We start from the raw sequence: 10,898 nt of genomic DNA, 5'->3' as shown, positions 1-10,898 counted from the left end.
TTTGGGGTTGTAGCATCTCTAGAGAATCGTAGAGAAAGATTGAGCAAATCCAAAAGCGTTTTATAACATATAACCTCAAAATTAAAAGCAACACACCCTATCCTATTTTCCTTATAGAAGTGGGTCTTTCCCCTATCAAGAGCCTAGCTATGACTAGACATTTGTTGTACAAGCACAAACTCAATAACATAGGAGACCATAGACTTCCTAAGCTAGCTTTAAATTCCAGCCAAAACCACCTAAGGCTCAAACGAGGTTGGTATAAAGACACCAGGGCCTGGTTAAACCATTGGGAGATTGACGAGAATGTTGCATTGCAAAACATTAATAACATTAAAAATATTGTTACTTCTAAGTTCAAAGAAAAATGTGGCATGAGAAAGATTTAGCAACTAAAAGAAAATTAAGATATTATAAGGAGGTCATCAACCCCACCCTAGAAGATCAAAAATATCTCTCTATTATAACTAGCTCAAAGAAGAAAATTAATATAGCCAAGATTAGAACAAACTCTCATGAGCTCCATAGTGAAACGGATCGTTCAGCAGTTCCTAAAACACCATTGATGGAAAGGTTCTACCATCTCTGTGAGAATATGAAAATCGATGATGAAAATCACTTCCTCTTAGAGTGCCTTGCGTACAACCACATTAGATCTCAGTTTCAAAATCTTTGTTGCAATACTAACCTTCCTCAAAATCTTTGTTGCAATACTAACCTTCCTAGCCTTTTACGTTTTCAAAATTACATTGAGCTCGAGAGGCTTCTCTCCAAGCTTTTTGAGCATAGCAATAAAATCTTAAATCAAACTAAATAATTTGTTTCTTTAGGTCCGATAGACCAAAGTTTGGTCCCAGTCGACATTAACCATTATCATCATCATCATCAATTTTATTATAATATTTAAAAAAATTATTGAATTTTTTTATTAATTAATATTAGCTATATTAATTTATAAGGAAATGAAAATTTTAAAATATTTTGAATGAACAATATATAACAAGGGTAATAATTGTGATTCAACATAGTTTTTGTTATTTTATTGATTATTTTTTTATAATGTTTTCTCAATAATGATGTATTTGTTTTCCAATAATAAAATAAAATAAATTGTTGTGCACAATGAGCTAAGTTTCACACAATAGGCTATATCTTCTGCACAATGAGCTAAGTTCCACACAATAGGCTATAAGCTATGCACAATGAGCTAAGTTCTACACAATATGTTAAATTTCTCCCACAAAAGTTATGAGTTGTTTTATCGATAATGATATATTTGTTTTCCTATTTAATGGATTTTTTTTCATAATGTTTTCTCACTAATGAAGTATTTTTTTTCAATAATAAAATAAAATAAATAGCTCAACACAATGAGCTAAGTTTCATACAATAGACTATAAGCTCTGCACAATGAGTTAAGTTCCACACAAGAGGCTATAAGCTCCGCACAATGAACTAAGTTCCTTAGAATGGGCTAAGTTTCTCGCATCCGCACAATAGGCTAAGTTTCAAGCACAAAAGTTATTACTCGTTTTCTTGGTAATGATGTATTCATTTTCTAATAATAAAGGTATTGACTTATACGTTTTCCAGTAATAAAATAAAATAAATAACTTCGCATATAAGGTCATAAGCTTTGCACAATGAATTAAGTTCGGCACAATAGGCTATAAGCTCCAGAAAATGAGCTAAGTTCCACATAATAGCTTAACTTTCTCACTTCTACACAATAGTCTAAGTTTATCGCACACAAGTTATTAGTTTTCCAATAATAAAGGTAATGATGTATTCATTTTCCAACAATAAAATAAAATAAATAGTTACACACAATGAACTAAGTTCCAAACAATAGCAAAAGTTTCTCGTTTCAGCACAATAGGCTAATTTTCTCACACAGAAGTTATTAGTTGTTTTCTCGGTAATGATGTATTTTTTTCCAATAATAAAATAAAATAAAAACAATTGATTTTTTGCATAGTGTTTTCTTAGTAGTGACGTATTCATTTTCCAATAATAAAATAATATAAATAGCTCCACACAATTATTGATAATATTTCAATTGTAAATAATTAGGTATATGTGCGGCGAAAGTGCGGATTAGTTGTATTGTGCAGAGAAATTTTTCAATGTGTTTCAGGATAGATTTCTCCGCACAATTAGTCATTTTATCATATATATGTTACTAAATTCTTATTCTAGAGTGTTTTTCATACTTGCATTTTTTCATTGTTGCAACCTTTGTTTTCTCCTATATACATTATTAAAGACTTATTTAATAGTGTTTTTCACAATTGCATTTTTTCGTTGTTGCATCCTTTGTCTTTTTGTATATACATTATTAAATACTTATTCAAGAGTGTTTTTCACACTTGCATTTTCTCGTTACTGTTGCTTCCGCACAACTTCCTTCACACAATTAGTAACCATTTTGTCTTTTGTTCATAATTATTATCTGTTTTAGTTAAAATAAATTAAAATGAAACCATTTATTAGTGAAGTATAGCAGTTTGGAGCATATGCACTTGTCCGTGCAATGAGCCTTACAAAACAAGTACATGAGTTAAAAAATTGGCAAATTCGAATTGGAAATCGGCAAAGGTGAATCGTTAAAATAGGATTCATATTTTGTTTTAATGATATCCAGCAGTGTAACATATACTGTAATCTATAGTATAGTCAACACAACTAGATTAGTTATGAAAATAGAGTGAATCAATACTGTCAATACAAGAGGATCACTCTATCATGGATCTTGTGCTTCAGCTATTAGGGTAATGCTTTGGTATGACGTCAAACATGAACACACTGGATTAGCTTACTTTTATTGATTAGTATATGAGTTTCTTAGTGACACATAACGAAAACGACCTTGCAGCATCTTATTTCGGGTCTGCAAAGATTTGTCCACACAGCTAATCATTTTGTTGTTTAAGCTCTCAAGCTTCTATTGCATGCACTTTCGCATTTAACCAACTAAATTAAAATAATATCAAAATGAATTACAATTAAAAGGATTCTCTGCATTTTCCTCATCCCGCACAAATTCCACACATGCATTTGTTCTCCGCATAACCTTTGCACATGAATAACCATCCCTGCACAACTCCTTCCTTAGATAATAATTAAAAAGTCCATTGTGTGAAAGAAGCTTTCAAGTTTTCATTATACGGTTGTTTTTTACTCTAACTATTTAATTGATTTTGTTTGCATAATTATTTTTAGCCTACTTTCGCATTAAAGATTTTATTGCCAATAGTAATAGTTTAGTATTAAAAATGAATACTTTATGCTTATATTATTGATAATATTTTAATTGTAAATAATTAGGCATATGTGTGTAAATGTGGATGAGCTGTATTATGCGAAGAAAACTTTCAATGTGTGGATCACCTTAGTACAACAAGAATTTTATTGTTAATACTTTACTTAGTATTAAATGAGACATATTTGCTCAATAACATTGTTTATGCTTAGATTATTATTTAATTGATTATATCTGATAAGGCAGATAAATACTACAATGGCCTAGGAAAATCAAAACATTTCAAGAATATCTTATGGACCACCCCGCACAATGGTAATTGACAATATTAATAATTCTGCAAAGATACATAGCTCTAAAGTCAAAAGCCCTATGCAACTTCTCTTACGTAAAAACTTCATAATCTGCATAACAAAAGCTCTGCACAAAGAAACATGATATTATTCCCCATTCTCCTACACAGACCACGTCCTCCATAAAAACTCATACAATATACGATCTAGAAATTTGTAAAAGTATCTCTGCGCAATGACTTGTGTAGCCTGATGTCATCGCATCCCCCTTATCTTATTAATAAAATTTTAATTTGTGTGGAAGTGAGAATAAATTTCATTATGTGGAGGAAGCTTTCAACGTACAATAAATAATGCATATTTGTTTATCTCTACAGCTAATTAAGTGGGGTCCGCATTTCCCCCACATTTTTTTCTCAACACATGGGTAGACTATACTAGAGAAAGTAGCTATTTTAGTAAAGTGTTTACGTAGACAAAGTTATTTCTAATATTTTCATTGTAAATACTTTGTATATTTCAAATATTTGTTTCTTCAAGCTCTTGTGCGCGCTGATATATGTACTTTGTACTAATTGCTAATATTATTTCCCATATTTTTGTGATAACTATTGTTATTTAAGTGATTATGTACAAAAACGCATTAATATTAAATGTGGGTGTGGTTGTGAATGCATATTTTTCCCACATTTCTGTGTCAGACTATGCTTGTTTCGCTTTTATTTCTATGCATAACAATGTCTGCAAAGCTTCGTCTGCACATGATATATCTTTATGCTTGTGTTTGTATCTCTGAATAAGTTTCAAATAAGGAATTCATCCCGATGTGCATAAGAATTCTATTGTGCGGAGGAAGCTTCCAATGTGCGGAATGCTACTCTTCGTACTAAAGGTTTTTATTGTTAATATTTTAGTATTAAATAATACTCATTGTTTTTTATACTGAGACCGAGCCAAATGTAGGACTTATACAATATTGTTGCTAATATTTTAGCGATAAATAGTGCATAACCCCTATCTCTGCAACCAATTGAGTGGGGTCCGCATTTCATCACACTTCACACTATCAAAACAACAATGAAAACCACACTCAATAACACCCTTTAATCAATCATTAGCATTCGATTTTACACACAATACTAATAAGAAGTTTACCAAGATAATAAATATATCTAGGAGATACAATGCAACATAGTCCTTGCCTCTACTGCTTATTAATTGATTCTTGGCACACAAAGGTTTCCACATAGTGAACATTTTTCCTCTGCACACACTTCCTCTACATAACCACCTCTATACAAGTTCATCTGCACACGCTTCCTTCGCATAACATAAGCTAGCTTTGGAACCTTGCATGTAAAATAAACCTGAAAAATAATGCCAAAACGTAGAAGCACCCAATTGGCATGTGGCGGTTTGTTGTTGTTTTATTATTTAGTAGAACAAAGCATAACATAATACTATTTTATTTTAGCATCTAGGTGGTTTTCTTTAGGAAGTTAAATTTAAATTTGCATTTGAAAAATAGAATTATATAAATGTGACACCTCGGCAAGGAGATTTTAACTGTTACTCTATCAATTACGCGTCTCCATCAATTAATATGTAAGTGCTTCGTGTCATTCAAGTTTCATTGTGTAGAGGTTTACATTGTGCAGAGGTGCAAAAATTTCTTAGCCCATGCTTGTTCTACACAGGTTGCTCTGCCCAATGATGTCTCCACAACTTTCTTCAAACACATTATATCAAGAGACATATGAAAAGTTATTGCTAATACTTTTAGATGTAAATAATGCTTATTTTTGAAATTTTAGAATATCTATTTGTTTAGGCTCTTTTGGAAGTGATATTTGTGCGGATTTCCACATTTTCTACCAACTACTAATATTATAGCTAATATTTTAGTTAAAAACAATGCATATCAACACTCAGTAGGTCATCAGGTATTTTCAAAACAAAAGAGACACCTTCGTATAACTTTGGCTGCACAAAATTTGTACAAAAATCTTTTATTACTAGTATTATTGCTAATAATTTAGTTATAGATAATGCATATTAGTAGTCATTTGTGTAGACATTATGCGAAATGCACAAAACGTTATGTACAAAACTACATTTCATTGAAGAAAACCTTTGTTTGTACAGAGAAAGTTCAATGTACGTAGAAAGTTTTTTTGTGTGAAACTCTGCACTTCATACTAAAATCTTTTCTTGCTAATATTATTGGTAATATTCTAGATTAGAAAATTCAATTTTCGAATCATTGGAAACATTCACAGTTCACACTTAAACAATTTAATCAAATCTTAACTCAGATGAATTGGAGCTAGCAATAATGTTAATTTTTATTTTAATCAATAACGCAATGTGAGATATCAAAAAAGTTTCACAGCATATGGTCAAATACTAATAAAAATATTTATCATAAAATTGATATAGTCAAGTGGTTTTGAATGAAAAATTGTTCATGCAGTTCAATTTGTAAATATCAACTACTTCACAACATATTTAGATTCAATACATAGGCATTAAAAACAAAGTTTCTCAGCAAGATCAAAACTATTTTAATTTAATTTATATCTATGGTTTTTGGATTTATAGTTTTTTTAAGTATAATATTCCTTGTGTAAATCTTTGATTGTGTGGAAGCAAGTTGGTATGCTCAACGAAAATTTTTGTTGTAGTATTCTATTATTAAGAGATATATGTCTAGAATGCCAAATCATTGCCAAATGTTCAATTTCATTTAAAGAAACAACACAACACTAAATGTAATAGAAAAGATGAAAGCATATTTTTGGAAATTTATAGAAAACAATATGTCAAAATAAAATGTCAATGAGCATGTCCATAACTCATATGTATACAAAAGCATATTCAAAACATGGTATTCAAAGACAAAATTGCTAAGTAGAATCGCAATTGTCCAAAGAAAACTATGAAGTAAATGGATTTGTTGTAGCTGTGGTGTTATGATTCCTTGAACGATATGTACATCTATAAAATATAAATATGTAAGATGTATTAGGAGTCCATGATTCGTTGAAGAAAGAAGTTGATCATTGTTTTTATGTAGTCCTCGTTGGGGGCAACTGTGACTTCCATTTTCACATTTTTGGTGAAAATATCTTTTTCAATTTCTCTAGTTTCTTCCTACACATCGGCAACCCACCTAGAATTATTCTTAATGACCTTGGAAAAAGTAGTTATCCATGTATCAATATGTTCTGCAGTAAAATCAATGATGCTATCAAACTCTGCTGTCATTTTCTGTTTTTCCTATTGTAATTGAATTTGTAACATGTCCTTTGAAATTAACTTAGAATCCTGTAGCATGCCCATACCGTCTAAGCCTTTTATAATGTCCATTTACATGAAATAGGCATCAAATATTCTTTTGGATAGTTCACTACAAGCGTACTTGATATTCTCAAGTGTACTGACCCTTTTTGCCCATCCAACTTCCAATTTCTTCACTTGTTCAACATTTGATCACTGTTGGTTTTTCTTTTTGAAATAAGAGAGTATTGATAGCATACAATTAAAATTATTTTATTCATTGAGAACAAATAGCTTGTCTTCTATAATATTACTATTAACCAAGTCCATAAATTTTGTTATTTTCTCTTGCAAATGTGTTAAATCAAGAACTGCTTGCCAGGCATCTTTAATAATTTTTAATCTTTCGCATATTTTCTCAAGGACATATGTATTCACTACATTAAGAAGATTCACAACCTTGTTGAATGTTTGTAGTGGTACAATAACATGACTTGACGATGAAGTTGGCCGTAGTGCTAGTGGAGTCATTAGTAGAGGAGATGGATTTTTAATGTCTTGTAGTTCTTTTAATTTCATTTTCTGCATATGATTTTATGCAAGCACATTGGTAACACTTTGAGTATTTTCATTATTGTTACAATGTTTCAATACCATGATCCCCATAATATCAATTCTAGAAACATCAATATCCACGTGTTCTTCATCAATAATCTTTTCATTTTCAAGGTTTACCTTTTCAACTCTTAATTTTTTGTTGGTCTTGTCATACTATCATTTTGAAATGTGACAGGACGTCATCGAAATTTTTTTCCTATTCTCCAATTTGCTCCATTATTTTCTGTTTTTCTACTAAACAAATAGCAACCTAGTTAGCATGCTCATTGTTATCACTTTCTATGTCTATAACATGTTCAATGCTTTCTCTATTGACAACACTATTGGACTTGGGTGTTTGAACTATATGTGTTTTGTCTTGAAAGAATTTATGATATTTATCTTGCTCATTTCGACGACTTACTGAATGATCAACAAAAAATTTTTCAGAACCAAGATTTTTTCTTTTTGCTTGAGTCATGGATGATGCTGGACCAGTAATAGGTGTGGAAGGTGAAGATTGTTGTGCAGGATTTAGGGTTTTTTTGTTTTGTTTTCCTAAACTATTCTTTGGGCATCCATTGTCGATATTTAGTACTTGATTTCCTACAAATTTAATAAATTGTGTTGTGTAAACATATTTTCTTCCAGATTATGATAGGAAAAAATTGCACTGGTTCTTTCTTCGCATTCAATTTAAGTTATTAGGAAAAAGAGAAAGAAATAGTGAATTAATAAGATGCAATGAGAAAATAAAACCCCTAAACAATTTCTAACAATTGGTAGAGTTCCTATGTTCATAGAATGTGTAATGAGAAAATACAAATCCCTAAACAATTCAATGGAAAAAGAAATATGTTGTAGAGAGAATTGCAAAATAAATTGGGTAATTCATAAAGTGAATTAATGAATACTACTAAATCTGTTGAGAAGTGATACAAGGAAAGTATTCGGTAGCGAAAATGGCTATGTTTCTCTTCTTTTCTGTTGGCGGATTCAAATATCGCTTCGTTGATTGTATAATTGCAGATAACTTGCTTCATTTAACTGCTGCTTATATTCATCTCTAATGTCATGCAAATTTGCAATTTGTTGTTGCAATCACAATTTCCAACTATTGCTATTTTTCATGTGCAAACTACCATATATGACACTCTTAATAAATAACAATTAAAAATACCAAAGCCAACGCTTACGAAAAGTAATATAAATAAGTATCAATATTGTAAAACCATCTTGCCCACTAACTGTTTATTTTTTTGTTTATTTAATATCATTGAAATATGTGTCATACAAACAAAAATTACAATACAATATAAGACCGTTGTCTACCTGTACTATGTTCTGACAATTAGCTTTGAAACTAGAATAGTAACTGTTAGTAGTCGTAAATGAATATCATGCATATACTTGTTTCACTATTTCTATAACAAGTTGATTTAGTTATTGAGCTGGCCCCACTAGTAAATCATTTAAGATTTGTTTTATTTTGATACTGACAAAGATAATTGTCTACCGAGGCCACGAATTTTCCCAAAAAGTTAATTTGTGTAGGATTTTGGCAAAAATCATGATGAAATTTCCAGAATCCTCCAAGCGAATTTGTCTTTTTCTGACAAGGCTTTTCGTTCACTAAAGCCATTAATCATGATTAATACTACAATGCCAATAGTCCTCATGACCATTCTTCTATAGTTTTTACCCGATTCAGATATAATTTATTGACATATTTAACACTTTCAATAAATGACAATTGAAAACTTCAAAACAAACGTTAGTAGTAGATGGTGAAATAAATGTCGAAATTCAAAAATTATTTACTTTATTACCTTGGTAACGACTATTGCTTTAATGTTATCAATATATAGGTACTCAATAGCAAGAATGTACCAAATAAAATAAATATGAGTTCATCACCACTATTATGCATTCCACACAAACAAATTTAAATGTTTCGCTATATCATATCTTGTGTAGAGCCTTCTGTGTGTAGAAATTCGACACTCTCGCGCAATGCACACTGAACTTCGTGCAGAGAAATGGATCAATAGTTTTATTATTTTTTTTAAACCGATGTAACATAAGTTTTAACTCACTTCAAGAAATTGTTCAAAATTTAACTCATACTTAATGTTTTCTAGCACATTTTTTAATAAACGAATAATAAATAATTGAAAATATTTATACAATTTCATCTTAAAAAAAATTCCAAGCCATGAGACTATAATCCTAGGCACCATTTCAATTCAGTACTAATGAGCAACAATATTGTAAGAATAATGTTGCAACTCCTGAGGCTATCGACTTAAATTATCAACTTCGGGTTTCTAAAAACTTAAGAGGCATGGAAAATGTCTATGCAATAGACACATTCCTCTTCCTAGTATGATTTCGTTTGATGCAAGTGAAAGAAGGAAATGAAACAAATACAAATGAGAAAATATCTTAGGTAAGCCGCCAGTCCGAAGTTGCAAAAGGTATATAACAATAAGAAAATCTATTCTACCTGGAAAGTAAATGGCGTGAAAGAAATCTATTCTATTTGCAAAAATGTAAAGCATAATGACAACTAATAAAATATAATATATCTTGATGGAAAATAAATGACATTAAATGAAATCTATTCTATCTTTCAGGAAAGAAAAGTCCTAGATTACTTTTGCAATAAGGAAAGCACAATTTGCTTGACATAAATTGTAGAAAGGAAATCTAGACTAATTGCCAAAATCAACATTCAAGGAGGCAATGTAAAAGCTAAATGATGACCTAACCAAGTCTCAACTCAACCAAAGCAGCCTCAAATCATTCTTAGGCTATAAATATAATTATGTAATGGATTTTGAGTGAATTTTGGCAAGGAAGGTCTTGAAAACACATTGATATATGACTGCTACAGGAGTGACATGATTGCTACAAGAGTGCTACTCCTCGAGATAACCCACTGAATGCCTAAGAAAATCATATGAAAATGAAATGGGATTTTTTTTTTTTTTTTTTTTTTTTTTTTTTTTTTTTTTATGAAGTAGGATTCCCTAGCGCTCCATTTTGCATGGAATCACTCAAAAATACCCCTGTTAACATGTGCTAAAAAATAACAGAATATAATACTATAAACACTAGAAATTCAAGAATTAGTGAGATAGTTAATCTATCAAATGCCTAACTTGATCAAGTGAAAATGCTATGGGGTAAATTTATTATTAACTTGAATGTTTTTATGACTCAACACAAATGGAATCAACTCAAACGAATCTCATTAACACATTCCAATATATAAGGAAATTACTACTATTTTGCTACAAGAAACTTCTCGAAATTCTAAATTTGTGAACTAGTAAACCAATCCAAGTAGCTCAATGATGAATATGACTTTTCAAAGTTGTTCTAAGGATGAATCATGATTCTGACTATGTAAATAACCTTGAAAACAACTCACTTCAATCATTTAACCAATGTAAACTACAACA

Source organism: Pinus tabuliformis, chromosome 6 (assembly GCF_031772625.1).
Source record: "Pinus tabuliformis cultivar Carrire ecotype Pingquan chromosome 6, CPIR1, whole genome shotgun sequence".
NCBI classification, from domain to species: Eukaryota; Viridiplantae; Streptophyta; class Pinopsida; order Pinales; family Pinaceae; genus Pinus; species Pinus tabuliformis.
This window is presented reverse-complemented; position numbering follows the sequence as displayed.